A 14,249-nucleotide genomic window follows, 5' to 3' on the forward strand; every position below is an offset into this window, starting at 1 on the left:
CTCAAAACCAGGTAAATCCAAGAAAACCTGAGGTCTATAATTCACTCTACTTCTGTATTTTTTTTTCAGTTTTAGATCTATGCCAAGATAATAGCTCACTGTCCTAAAATGTTGGCTTTCTTGACAGGTAAATATTAACTCTTTGTTCTCAGCTTTGTCTTTCTCAGCAAGTGATAGATACCAGCTCCTCCATTGTTTTGTCCCTTGATGAAAAACGGATTGAATTTGTGTGCACAAGGCCAAGTTCTATGGTTGCAAAGTAGGAACTGTGTTCCATTATTCAGGTACAAACTCACAAACATCTAGGTATTTATAGTTTTTATTCTAATGATTAATGAAGGTTTCATTTTCCTCTCTTTTTGTTTTTGTATCCAATAAATACAGCTGTGGGTTGAAGGATGTTATTTGTAATTATTCCGTAATGAAGTAATAGGACTTCTGTCCTTATTATTTCTCAGGAATATTTGCATTGAGGGTATTAAATTGATGTATTTGTTGCAATAATTATTTAGATTCCTAGATATAGGCATCTGTGCATGAACATAATTCTCCAAAGTGGCAGAGGGTACTATATTGGCTTCATATTAGAATCATGAAAGTGAAGTTGTCAGCCAGGCACAGTGGCTTATGTCTGTAATCCCAACATTTTGGGAGGCCAAGGCAGGAGGACTGAGCACGGAAGTTTGAGACCAACCTGGACCACATAGTGAGACCCATCTCAACAAAAAATTAAAAATTAACTGGGTATGGTGACAAGCACCTATATTTCCAGCTATGTGGGAGGATGAGCTGGGAGGATCACTTGGGCCCAGAAGGTCAAGGGTACAGTGAGCTATAATTATGCCACTGCATTCCAGTCTGGGCAGTGGGGCAAGACCCTGTCCCAAGAAAAAAAGAGAAGAAAAGAAAGAGAAGGAAGGAAGGAAAGAAGGAAGGAAGGAAAGAAAGAAAGAAAGAAAGAAAGAAAGAAAGAAAGAAAGAAAGAAAGAAGGAAAGAGAGAGAGAGGAAGGAAGGAAGGAAGGAAGGAAGGAAAGAAGGAAAGGAAGGAAGGAAAGAAAGAAAGAAAGAGAGAGAGAGAGAAAGAAAGGAAGGAAGGAAGGAAGGAAGAAAAATTAGTCTTTTTTTTAGACAAAATTAGTCATTTTTTAAAAGAAATTTTAGACATGGGGTCTCACTATGTTGCCCAGGCTGGACTTGAACTCCTGGATTCAAATGATCCTCCCACTTCAGCCTCCTGAGTAACTGGGACTACAGGCAAATGCCATGGTACCCAGGTAATCCATTTTTTATAGACTTGCCACCTAGTGCAGGATTGCCAATTGACCGAAAGCTAGATTTCTCATCTTTTGCATTTTTGTCATTCAATCTCGTCTGAATCTCTTGTAACAGGCCTCAGGAGTCATATTTTAGTATTGATAATAAGAGAGCTTGATTCTGTCCTTGTGACTGGAGTCCCATAACCCTCAAAATTTGGCCTGTCTTTGAGTCATCTGTTAGCGATATTTGTACAGTACCTCAGCTGTCTGGATACAAAGACACAAGCCAGTATCTCTGAAATGATTATCAAGGCTAACATGGTCTTTTCAACTCAAAGCAAACAAAAGCTATAAATTTCTTTACTGAAAATGTTTACTGCTCCCTAGAGCTATGAACAGCATTAAACATAATGCTTAAAAATGTATTCTATTTCACTTGTGAAGTCCTTTGCAATTTGAATTCTAAAAAGAGAAATCACAAGAGAGATAAAGGGGTGAGGAGAATTTTTTTAATGAAGAATATATTTAGAAAAGAAGAATGAGAAGATGTCTTGCCACTGAACCAGTGGGAATTTGAAATTACTCCAAGCCAGGGAGCCAATAGAGTGTCTAAAACATAAGGTAGAATTCAGAGGGAGCTGATCGTGTTTTGATCTCATGTAATGCTTTTCTTCACGCCTGTTTCCAAGATCTAATTGGTGTCTACCTTGGAAAATGTTAACTAATGCAGAGCCCTGGTGAAAAGAAGAGCATCAGAACTTCTTGGAGGAATTCCTCTACCTACGTAGATCTTGACCTTTCCCTGGGACAGTAACCATAAGATCCTAACTATTAAGAACCCAGGTTGGCCGGGCACAGTGGCTCACACCTATAATCCCGGCACTTTGGGAGGCCAAGGAAGGCGGATCACAAGGTCAAGAGATCGAGACCATCCTGGCCAAGATGGTGAAACCCCGTCTCTACTAAAAATACAAAAACTAGCTGGGCATGGTGATGCGCACCTGTAGTCCCAGCTACTCAGGAGGCTGAGGCAGGAGAATCGCTGGAACCCAGGAGGTGGAGGTTTCGGTGAGCCGAGATCACATCACTGCACTACAGCCTGGCAACTCCATCTCAAAAAAAAAAAAAAAAAAAAAAAAAAAAAAAAGAACTCAGGTTATTGCCATTCCCTAAGTTATCTAAACTTTATATGGAAGTCATGGGGCAAAGAAAGAGCGGAGTGGTGAAATCATGTGTCACTGCAGCCTGCAACTCCCCAGGCTCGGGTGATTCTCTCACCTCAGCCACCTGAGTTTCTGGGACTACACGTGCATGCCACCATGCCCTGTTCATTTTTCTATTTTTTGTATAGGTGGCGTTTCATCATGTTGCCCAGGCTGATCTCGAACTCCTGGGCTCAAGCAATCCTCCCACCTTGGCCTCCCAAAGTGTTGGGATTACAGGCATGAGCCACCTTGCCCGGCCAGATATTGTCTTCTTAATCCACTCTTTAGTCTAACTAAGAAAATATCTTGACTAATGCTCAGACTATACATAAAATGACAAATAACTACAACAAGAAAACATACACATAAAGATTACATTACGTTTCAGTCCTGTGAGATTCTATCATGGCTCTGAATGGTAGAAGGACCAATATAAAGAGCATGATTGAGTCTTTGCTATCACTCTGAGAAGTGACTAAAGCAACAAATGTGACGGCATTGATTTAAAGCCTCTTGGCCAGTGATTTTCACATTGGGTGCTCTTGAGTTTCTTGGTGGTGACTGTCCAAGGTCAATGGAGAGTACATAGTTGAACATCTGCATTCAGGCCCTTCCGTTCTGCCAGGCTGGTCCCGCCATAAATAAGAGCCAGTTGGACAATAGCTACTTTATGAAATCCCAATTAAAAACCCCAAATGCAAACATAAAAAGATATTCAGATGCGCCAGCTATCATTAACACAAATTAAAAACCAATATTCTTAAACTTGCATCATGCGTTCATTCATAATGTACTGAGCTCTTATGTGACTGGCAGTATTCCAGGGACTGGGAACGTAAGTGAATCAGCCGCACTCCCAGCCTCCAAGGAGCCTTCCAGCCCGGAGGGACAGAGAGACACATAGGGAACTAACCAAAACAGCATCTTCTATCTGTTCTGATAGGCACAAGCACTGAGGAGGAAGCCAAAGGTACCAATCCTTCTGGCATTTGTGCAAAGTGAGGAATACATTCTGGCAGGATTTTTTTTTTTTTTTTTTTTTTTTTTTTTTTTTTTGGCCGTAGTTCTCCATGTACTAATCTCTGATATTTCCACAATCTTGTCTACTTTTATGTGTCCTTCTCTCTGCCTTAAGCTTTCAGGTAAATGTCCAGGACACAAACAGCTGAATTTACTCACTCTAAATGGAAATCTAAATTTGACAAAAAGAAACTCTATCTTCTTGGAAACCATTTCAAATCCACTCCTCTCTTTATTCCCCATGAAACATGACAGAGATAAGACACACCCTAATGAAGAACTGTGTGACAGAACCGACAGGATGGTTCATGCCTGTAATCCCAGCACTTTGGGAGGCCTAGGTGGGAGGATCGCTTGAGGCCAGGAGTTCAAGACAAGCCTGGGCAACATAGTAAGACTTGGTCTCTAACAACAACAACAAAAAAATTAAATGAGCCAGGCATGATGGTGTGTGCCTGCAGTCCCATCTACTGGGGAAGCCGAGGCAGTCCAGGGATCTCTTGAGCCCAGGGGTTTGAGACTACAGTGAGCCATGATCATGCCACTGCACTCCATCCTGAGCAACAGGGTGAGAACGTGTGGTGGTGGCGGGGCGGGCAGGGACCTACAAAGAACAATGTGAGAAACCTATAGCTTATTTACACAAATCCCAATATCTTTGATTGTCCCCCCAAGAGAAATAAGATCATGGTCTGGGCCAGGCGTGGTGGCTCACGCCTGTTATCCCAGCACTTTGGGAGACTGATGCTGGTGGATCACCAGAGGTCAGGAGTTCGAGACCAGCCTGGCCAACGTGGTGAAACCCCGTCTCTACAAAAAACACAAAAATTCACTGGGCATGGTGGCAGGTGCTTATAATTCCAGCTACACGGGAGGCTGAAACAGGAGAATCACTTGAACCCGGGAAGCAGAGGTTGCAGTGAGCCGAGATCATGCCACTGCACTCCAGCCTGGGTCACAAAGCGTGAAACTCCATCTCAAAAAAAAAAAAAAAAAGAACGTGGTCTGACCTCCTCCACTTTTGCTTTGTGCTTCCCTCCAGTGGAATTGCCATCTGTCTCTTGTCTCACCCTTGCTCTGCTCCTACTTCACCCATCTTCTGAGATCCAAGTCAAAATCATCTGCACTGTGAAGTCTTTCCCAGGCAGTTATTCATGGCAGGACAGATCACGCTCTCAAACTTCCAAAGCTCTTTGTACTAATTACCAGGGTGTATTATATTAAATCGTATTGGCTTTCTTGCCTCTCCCTCACTGACCTAAAAACTCCTAGAGGGCAGGGACTGTGACTTTTCAATCTTTGTATCCACAGGTGCCTGGTACCATGCTGGCCACATCTTGCCTGCTTAATAAGTGGATGTTAAATAAATGCACAAATGAGAACGTTTCCATTTGTGTAGGAGAAGAATTATTCTTTTCACCCACTAGCTTCCTGCATTCTCCATGCTACACGTTCGGACTCATGGCCCCACCCACATTTCCACCTCCTCCAAATTTCCCATGACCCACTTCCCAAACCAGGAAGTTCTAAATCTGGAATAGGCCTGAGGCATACCAGGTAGACACGGTTGATCTTGACTTTGAATATTCCCCTAGGACAGGCTGACCTAGGCTGACCATCTCCAGATGGTCACACACTTGAATGGCCAGATGAGTAACACACACTTGAATGGTTTATTTTTACAAGCTGAAGATTTGAATGCTATCTCTCACTCTGTTGCTTTGAATCAACAAAATAATAATTAACTAGGTACAATGATTTCTGCTTCACAGTGGCCTTAGGAATATTAGATGCTTAGCCTCATGGAGAGCTAACTTTTGTTTGCATCCAGCCACCAAATTTGAAGCTGAGTCACCAGTTTACTTTATTTCGAATTTTCCCTTCAGTTTGGCTGAACATATACTTTCAGCTGGCTTCCAGCACTCTACCGACCAACACAGAGAACACTGGAGTTGTCTCAACTTTGTGAACCAAGCTTCAAAATTCTGGTTTGCATCAACAGACTCTGTTAGAACCAGCCTGAGCCAGCGACCCAGGGAACAAGGCGTTGACTCCTTAGCACCCTGGCATCCATGTAGTCCCCAGTCATCAAGGATCCTTTCCCAGCAAGGCCGGTATGAGCAGTAGCACACCTGTGAGGAGCAGGCAAAAAATCCTTCTCACAGAGGAGAAAAGGACCCCAAACAGGCAGCGAAACAGGTAATTCAGGCAGCCTTCTGAACATTTGCGAAAACCTATGCATGTGGCATCACACCTGAGACAGAGAAAGCATTCGAATCTTTTAAGGCAGTGAAAATTTTGAAGACACAGTTATAGAACGAAGAGTTGAGGCAATTTGGGGTGGGAGAGGGAATACAACTATCTTCACGTTCCTTGCCTTTCAGTCCACCTAATCCCCACCAAAATAATGTATTTTTGAAATAGGAAATGTCTTTGCATATAGCCTTCCCATAGACTTGATTGAAATGCAAAACTTTGTGATATGGATTTTTTTTTTTTTTTTGAGACAGAGACTCTCTCTGTCATCCAGGCTGGAGTGCAGTGGCATGATGTCAGTTCACTGCAACCTCTGCCTCCCAGGTTCAAGCGATTCTCATGCCTCAGCCTCCCAAGTAGCTGCGACTACAGGTGCACACCACTACACCTGGCTAATTTTTGTATTTTTAATAGATACGGGGTTTTGTCATGTTGGCCAGGCTGGTCTCGAACTCCTGACCTCAGGTGATCTACCTGGCTCAGCCTCCCAAAGTGCTGGAATTACAGGTGCGAGCCACTGTGCCTGGCCTGTGACATGGATTTTATGAGCAGATGATTTTGATTCAAACCTTGTCTCTGACACTGATAAGCTGTGTATGACTATGGGCATGTGAGTTGAGTTTTCTGTGCTTCAGTGTCCACATCTGTAAAATGGGGATAATACAACTAATTGTGTCACAAGTATTTGCTAGAGTTAAATTATATGACAAATAGATGAAGTAGGAGCCTGCCTGGATCACACAGCTAAAAGGTTCTTCAGATAAGAGGTAATACTTGATGCTATAGGTTTTAATATGAGAAGTGATAGGATACAGATACAATTGGCCTGATGTGGTTCACTTGTTTCCAGTTGTTTTCCTGGCTCTACATGGCTAATATCAGAATAGCCATGGGCTTTGTTTGTTATTTGAATGAATATATATACATACATACATATATATATATATATATACACAGACACACACACACCCTAAGACACACCCTATTTATACACACTTGTAGGGTATTTTATATATATGTGTGTGTGTGTGTGATATATAGATAATATAAAGATATAGCTATATACAGTTCAGTCTGGGACCAGAGCTGGCGGCGGCCAGAAGGCCTAGTCCTGTTCCATTCGGGCTTGGCCTGTTCCTAGTTGGCTGGGCTTGGTCAGGGCTCTTAACCTCACTGAGCCTCAGTTACCCCAGCAGCAAAAAGTTGACTATAGTAGTATATCTGTCTTGTCGGTGTTGTGAGGCTGTGAAAGAGATAAGGCAGGTAAGTGGCTTAGCTTTGAGCAGGGCTTCTGACTTATGTCAGCTCTCCTTCTTTCTAATATTCTTCCTATCTTTTCCACAAGAACTTTTGTAGCTGTTGACAATCAACTTCGTTGGCAAACATTAGAACTAGGCAAAATTTGCTCCAGAGGAAAGTCTAGAGATGGGAAGGTCAAAAATGGAAAGGCTCTGATTCTGTCAGGACTGGGGGAGCAGAGATGAGCAGCCAGGATAGATGGAGCAGTGCAGTGAGGTGGGAGCCAGAGCTGCTGGGCACAAGCCCAGCCTTGGCCGAAGTTCCGGTTGACGCGGTTCTCAGGTCAGCCAGACCACCGCAGCCTTGCTATTGAGTCTTGATCCTTGAGTCTTTAACGCACTAGGAAGCATTTTCTCCCTCTGGTGCCTGCTAGTGCTCGCCACATTTCAAAGAGGCAGCTGCCAGCCTGTCTCACCTCTCAGACATCAACGTGCAAATGGAACACTCTGGGGCTCCCCGCAGAGAAAACCAAGTCCAGACGCATTTGGGTGGGACCTGCATTTTCCCTGCCCGCAGGTGAGCCTTAAAGCAATCTACCTCCAACACGGCCTCAAGGCCTCCCTAACACGCCAGAGCTTTGCTTTCCTGAATTCTTGCAGTTACTACCGCCCTTTCCAACTCCACCTCCAACCTGTTCCACTCTGCAGGAAGCCCAGGAAGCCATGGAAGGACTAGACAGCGGGGAATCCTCCCACACCCCATCTTCCGGCACACAGGAAAGGAACAGAACTTTGTTTTGCAGAAAAGTAGATGTAGGTGTAGGTGTCTGGGAGTGGGCGCCGGGCGTTGCAGCATGCCCTCCAGCTCTCAGGACCCGAGAGCGATGCTTCAGTTGCCGGATGCCTCCAAGAGCAGTGGGCTTTTTGGTTGCAAAAACAACCTTATGTCTAGCAAACCCTAAAGGAAGCGGAAGAATCCCCTAGGAAAAGGGATCGATTGGAGTAATATTGGAGTGTGATGGATGCCAACCCCTCCCCAACCATCTGCCACCCATCTTTCCGGCGCCCACGCCCTGGGGCACGCACACACTATAGGTGAATTCCAAACAGCCATAAGGTTTCCCCACCCTGCCGCTGAGGGCCAGGCCCCACGCCGTTTCCTCCTCTCCAGGACTGTTTTCTCCTTCTCCCTCCCCAGCCACCCCCGGCCTGCGCTTGTATTGCAATCTCAACTTCCCCGGATAGTAATTTTGAAACACGCTTATTTCTACCACGCACCTTGCGGGTCGCTGGGGGTCCAGCGTGGGCGTGGAAGTCTCTGCCTTCTCCGCCAGACCTGCGTGGGCAAGACTGAGCATCCGCAAGTCCATGGAGTACCCTCTGGGCCCAGTGCGCTCTTCTCAGCAGCAGTCTGGACACCCTCCCAGCACTGGTGAGGTGCATTCTAACCTCTAATTCTTTTATTTCCTCTGAAGGTTTTTTTTTTTTTTTTTTTTTTTTTGAGAGGGAGTTTCACTGTTGTCGCCCAGGCTGGAGGGCAATGGGGCGTTCTCGGCTCACTGCAACCTCCGCCTCTCGGGTTCAAGCGATTCTCCTGCCTCAGCCTCCCGAGAAGCTGCGATTACAGGCGCCCACCACCACGCCTGGCGTTTTTTTTTTTTTTTTTTTTTTTTAGTAGATACAGGGTTTCACCATGTTGGCCAGGCTGATCTCGAACTCCTGACCTCAGGTGATGCGCCCGCTTCGGCCTCCCAAAGTGCTGGGATTACAGGCATGAGCCACCGTGCCCGGCCTCCTTCGAAGCCTTTTTAAGCTAGCCTTGGGGACCCGATTTGGGGCGACGGTGTGGGAAGACCGTCTTCCCTCCGCCATCCAGCCACTTCTTTCATCCTGTTGCGCCCCTGGAAACCGCCCCCAAGGCGGTGCTGAAATTCGGGAGCCCGTGGCTCCTGGGGAGCGTCAGAGTCTACGGTTTGCTCTCTGTGCCCGTGGAGCTCTGTGGAGACCGAGAAAGGCCTACGAGGGGCGAGGAGCAGCAAAGAAAAGCATTGGGCCCTCTTGTCCAAACGAGAACACTGCTGAGGGATAGAGGAGAGGAGACAACGGGTGGGAGAAGTGAACAAAGGTTTGGCAGGCCAAGGAAAGAGGCCAGAGGCTGTGTCTGAAAAACCGAGGTGGCAGATCCTGTAGTTCCCAAACCGGGGCTGAGGAGATGGATCCCAGCGGGGCTGGGCGCCTGGGGCGGGGCGGGGAGCGCAGGACTGAGCGTCTCACTCCGCAAGGAGCCCCAGCGTCGGGCTCCTAGCCCCGGGCCAGGAAGCTTTCCTAGTTCCTTCACGCGAGTATGTTTCCGGAGAGGTCTTGCCAAGGCTGGGCAAAGGGGGTGGGGAAGGACGGCGGGCAGCTTCCCAGCGTCCAAATCAACGGAGAGAGGGAGGGCAGAGCCCTTGGCCGCGCGCAGTTGACTCCCGACCACGTATTGATTTTCTATGTCTCTGCAATGTCAGGTCCTACCCCTATCCCTTATTCAGGTTCAGCTTCGGGTTGTGGCCCACTAAGGGTCCCCAGTACCCCTAGGCAAGCCCAGGGACACCGAATGCCCGGAACGAATTCACCTGCAACCAGGCTCCTCGAGCCCCACCCGAGGACCCACCGAGCCCTGTGTCCCCATCCCCTTGGGGCAGCTCTATCTAGCAGGCAACCAGTGACTCCAGGAGGAGCTGAGGCAACTGCTGGCCAGGCAGGCACGCAACTTTTTTTTTTGAAACGCATTGCTGTCCCCTTGCAAGGTGTTATTACAGCAATTCAATTACAGTAAATGGCGCGCATCGTCCTCGCAGCTGGAAAGTCGGTAACTAACTGTGACGGAGCGGTGTGAAAGAATCCGGCTAGACAAGCATTACTTTTATTTTCCCCCTTCTTTCTGAATTTTCTCCTTTCCGTCTTCGCTCCGTATTAATTGTGGCTCTGCCACAGGTTAATTAACTCCAAAGAGCTTAGTTTATCTGGACAGAAACACACTGAGAAATTGGCAAGAGATCCTAAAAAATGGAACGTGGCATCAAAAAGATTGCCCGAAGTTCCTCGCGTTCCCTTCCGTGGCTAAAGTCCTTGCCTTCAAGGAACACAGCTTCAGCCCTCTGTGGCAAAGACTCCTGGGGGTGTGGTCATTCAGGCTTAGATCCGGACTTAGATCATGAAGCCTCCTATGGGGAGAAGGTGCCCACTAAATCCCACTTGGCGTAGTCTGCAGGCATCCAAGGAAAGGTCAAGTCTGCTCCTGATGTGTTTCCACTCCTAGTTCATTGGCGATAACTCGCCACTTGTGTTATAGCACGTGCATTTCATGCTAAACTTTAAATAGCATTCCATGAAATTAATATCAACCAAAGGGAATAAAAGGCAAGATGGGGGTTGGGGAGGTGGCGGCTGGCTTTCCAGGGTGGCGGTAAATCGTGACTGTACTCCATATGTTAAAATCCGGAGGGAGGGCTGGAGGAAGGGGAGAATCCCTCACCAGTTAGCCTCTGCAATCATTTAAATAAAGGTAAAATTAACATTCGCTCCTTTGAAGTTAGAGTGAAGATGCATTAAAAGAGGATTTTATTTAGTGGGTGTCATATCAAAACGAGAAGAAAGGCGATGCCTCGCCTGGAGTTTTTAGTTTCATAATATTTTTTAAAACATTATTTTAGAAAAGGCCAAAATGGCAACTCGGGTGTCCCACTGCGTTCTCACGGCCCCCTAGGGCGGTGGACCTCTCCCTACAGGCAGGGAATGCTCAGTTTTCTCGCGCTGGGGGTAGAACAGCAAGAAGATGCCTCCGTAGGTTCCTTTCTCCCAACTCTACATTTGACTAGGACCCGGAGTGTGTTTGTGTCTGACTCCTGGAGGGGGCAGGACCCAGGGCACTGCACTTGGGACCTGGCCTGGGCCACGGCTGCCCAGCCTCTAGCCCCCCTTGGCAGTCCACCTGCGCCTGGCGCGTTTCTTGATACTAGTGGCGCCCCCCACAACCAGCGTGTCGGGTCAGGAGGGGTAGAGCAGATGAGAAGAAGGTTGCACTCGGGGTGTCCCGACTCGGGGCCAGCCAGACAGGAGCGAGCTGGGGCCCAGCCCTTGATATAGCTCCTGACAGCCCCGGAGCAGAGTGTGCGGCGACCGCCCTGCCCCAGGCGCACCGGAGGAGCTCTGGCCCTTGCGCAGCCAGAATAGTTAGGGGTTGTTTTCGGCTTTGTTTGCTTTTAAATTTATAGGCGCCGTTTCATCTCAAGCTCTGCTCAGCCTCTGACCTCCTGTTTGCAATTCTCCTCTGGACCCTGACTTTTTTTGGAGGGGGGCGTGTTAAAGTGAGAATGGGATGGAGAGAGAAATGTTACTCGCCTGTCCTTGGCTCCCAGGGCTGGCGATGGCAGGAAAAGAGGACCCATCACCATAACCGGAGGTCGTCGGCCGCCTGTGATCTGGGGTCGCCGCCCTCATCCCCCGCCCCCTGGAGTTCCTACGTAAGAAGTTTCAGAAAACACATCCCGCACAGGTCCCTAACCGGGTCCAAGTTGCCTGGGTCTCGCCGCCGTTCCTGGCTGGAGAAAAACCGTGTTTTGTGAGCCAATCAGACGGCCCTCAAGACCGCTTCTTGTGGTGTTTTTACGGAGGCTCCTGCCAGCTCTGCATTCTCACGAAAAGTTATCCCAAGACCTCCCACATCCACCAGAGGAGACCTGAATCCTTCTCCGGCCTAGTTCAGGGGACATCCCGGGCACTCAGCACGCCCGCGGTGGCGTGCATCCGAGCGAACCCTAGCCAGGCTGCGCGGCCTCCCTGCTGGGACCAGTTCGCGGCTCAGGCTCCGAGGCGGCACTGTCCCTACTCGGCCGAGGGTCCCCTCCTACCGCTCCCTGCTCCCTTGCGGTCATCCTGTCGCCCGTTTTTCTCTTCTAGTGCTTCTCCTGGACACCAGGACGGGCCCCACCGTATTTACTGCACAAAACCCCGCTTTTAAAGCCCGGTTAGGGGCCTCCGTCCTTTGTAGGAGACTTAGAAAAAGCGAAATTGAACGCCCTGTGGGTGGCCCTTCTACGAAGAGAAGACTCTCCTTCGTTTGCGTCTCTGCTCAAGTGCTTTAAAGTTACACTAACGACCTGCTCTCTATCCCTTTACTGTGGACGGAGTGGGGTGGGGACGGGGGCGGGGGAATGCAGAAGCCCATCTGCGGATACTAGCTGCTCTGCAGACACTGGCTGCTCTCCTGAAAGCTTCAGGGTGGGAATTTCTCCACCAGAATTGCAATGTGGGTGTCTGGGAGGTTTCTGAATGCAGGACTTCAGAGGCACTCACATTCCATCTCACCTCCCCAGCCCTCATCCTGGAGTCACCAAACTCAGGGTGCCAGGGCCAAGTTGTCCTCCCTGGCTTGGCATACCAGAGCTGTTCGTCTGGGACCCGTCCAGCTTGCCAAGCAGTTTTTGGGGTTCTGCATCTGCCTCCAAGTCCTGGTGTTTGTGGTGGCTGCCCCAGCCTGCAGAAGTGGGAGGAGTAAAAGCTTTGAGCTTATGAATCCACTTAAAGCAACTATTACACTTTTCCCTTTCTGACCATGTGTGAAACAACATATATTATTAACAATTTGAGTCTATAATTCAGGGAACAGGAGATATTTTTTATACAGGTCTCTTCTTTCTCCACTGTGGGGACCCTCCTCAACAGAGATCTCCTAATATATGCAGTTAAGGAGACGTTTCAGGAATTCAGCATCTGTTCATGTTGGTTTGAAAGTTAATGAAACTCGACTGTAATTCAGATTATTTCCAAAAGTATCTTGCTCATTTGTCTGAAACAGTCAGGTAAAAATTACAACCTGCCAACTGATGCTAAATTGGTCCTTTTTCTGCTCACCCTAAAGTTGGCCAAACCAATAGCAAATAATTTTCGATGATTCACATTTTGGCATAATTGCCATCACATCTTGTTCCCAAGGTGTTCTCCAGTTGGTCCGCTGGATGTCTAGCCAGCTCCTCTGCATCTACTCAGCCTGGTTCCATTCCAGAGTTCCTTAGTTTGATTTGGTCTCACAGAATGCCCGTCCCCAGGTCCTCTTATTTCCCACCCCACCCCGCCCCCCCCACCACCAGATCAATCACAGAGACAATTGATTTTGTTGTGTCCTGTTCAAACCAGAAAGTGCTGACATCTTGGGGAGTGGGCAATAACTCTCATGGAATATCAGACAAACAGGCCAATGTCCAGATTTAGGGATTAAAGCTGTGCGTGCACACATATATGTTGAAGTGCATATGCATGTAATCATGTTCATACACCTGACTGTGTATACAAATGATAGTGTTGAGAAACTGAGACAAATTTTCAATGTAATGCCTGAGTGTAAACTGAGTGAGAAATCATGTTAATCTGGATAAACGAAGAGGTGAATCACACCTAAATGTCTAGGAGTAGATCATTAATTATGAAATCCGAGACTCTTTTGAGCATCCTATGCTTGCTAGAAATGAACCATCTTTTTTTTTCTCTTTTATTGAAAAGACCCTAAATTCCTTTTGACTGAAAGGAAGTTATCAGACAAGATGCAATTTTCTCTTTCTTTTCTGACAACTCTGTCATCCAAAGGATCACAGCCATGTCAGGGTGTCTGTCTTAGGAAGAAAAAAAGAGAGAGAGAGAGAGAGAGCTGGTGAGAGAAGCCCTGAAGCCCGTGGCCATCTTTGCATCAAAATTTTTCAGACCTCTATTTTTGATTGTGATCCCACTGATCTGAGTTTGAAATGCGAACGCAGTGAAGCCCCTAAGCCTTCAATCGTGTGAAATTTTCAAAAGATCTCTAGAAGCAATCTCAGGCTGCCTGACCCCTGACAGGCACCGATCTCTTTATTCCTCTCTCTGCCAGCACTTCATTTGTCGGAATATCTTTCAGATTTGCACCTCCAGATGACAAACCTGAGTGTTTATTATGTGTCCATGAATCGGAAATCTTCAAGCCCGGACAAAAGCACCATTTTAAACATAATATTTAATTTCCCGCCTAAGTGTCTGCTTCTTTATTTGCTTTTCATTAGCTTAAATATTTTTTCCAGGTCTCCCCATGTGTCACTTTGATATTTAGATGATTCTCTCTTCTAATCATCATTTCCCCCTTGAAAAATCCCCTGTTGCCCGCGACTGCTGGGCTCACACGGCAACGTCATCGTGCGGCCGATGGCGAGGACTCAGCTCGACTCACAGCAGTTCAGGGAGTGTGGGGTGGGGGGCGCGTCTCCAG

This window comes from Symphalangus syndactylus, chromosome 5 (genome assembly GCF_028878055.3).
Source record: "Symphalangus syndactylus isolate Jambi chromosome 5, NHGRI_mSymSyn1-v2.1_pri, whole genome shotgun sequence".
Lineage (NCBI taxonomy): Eukaryota > Metazoa > Chordata > Mammalia > Primates > Hylobatidae > Symphalangus > Symphalangus syndactylus.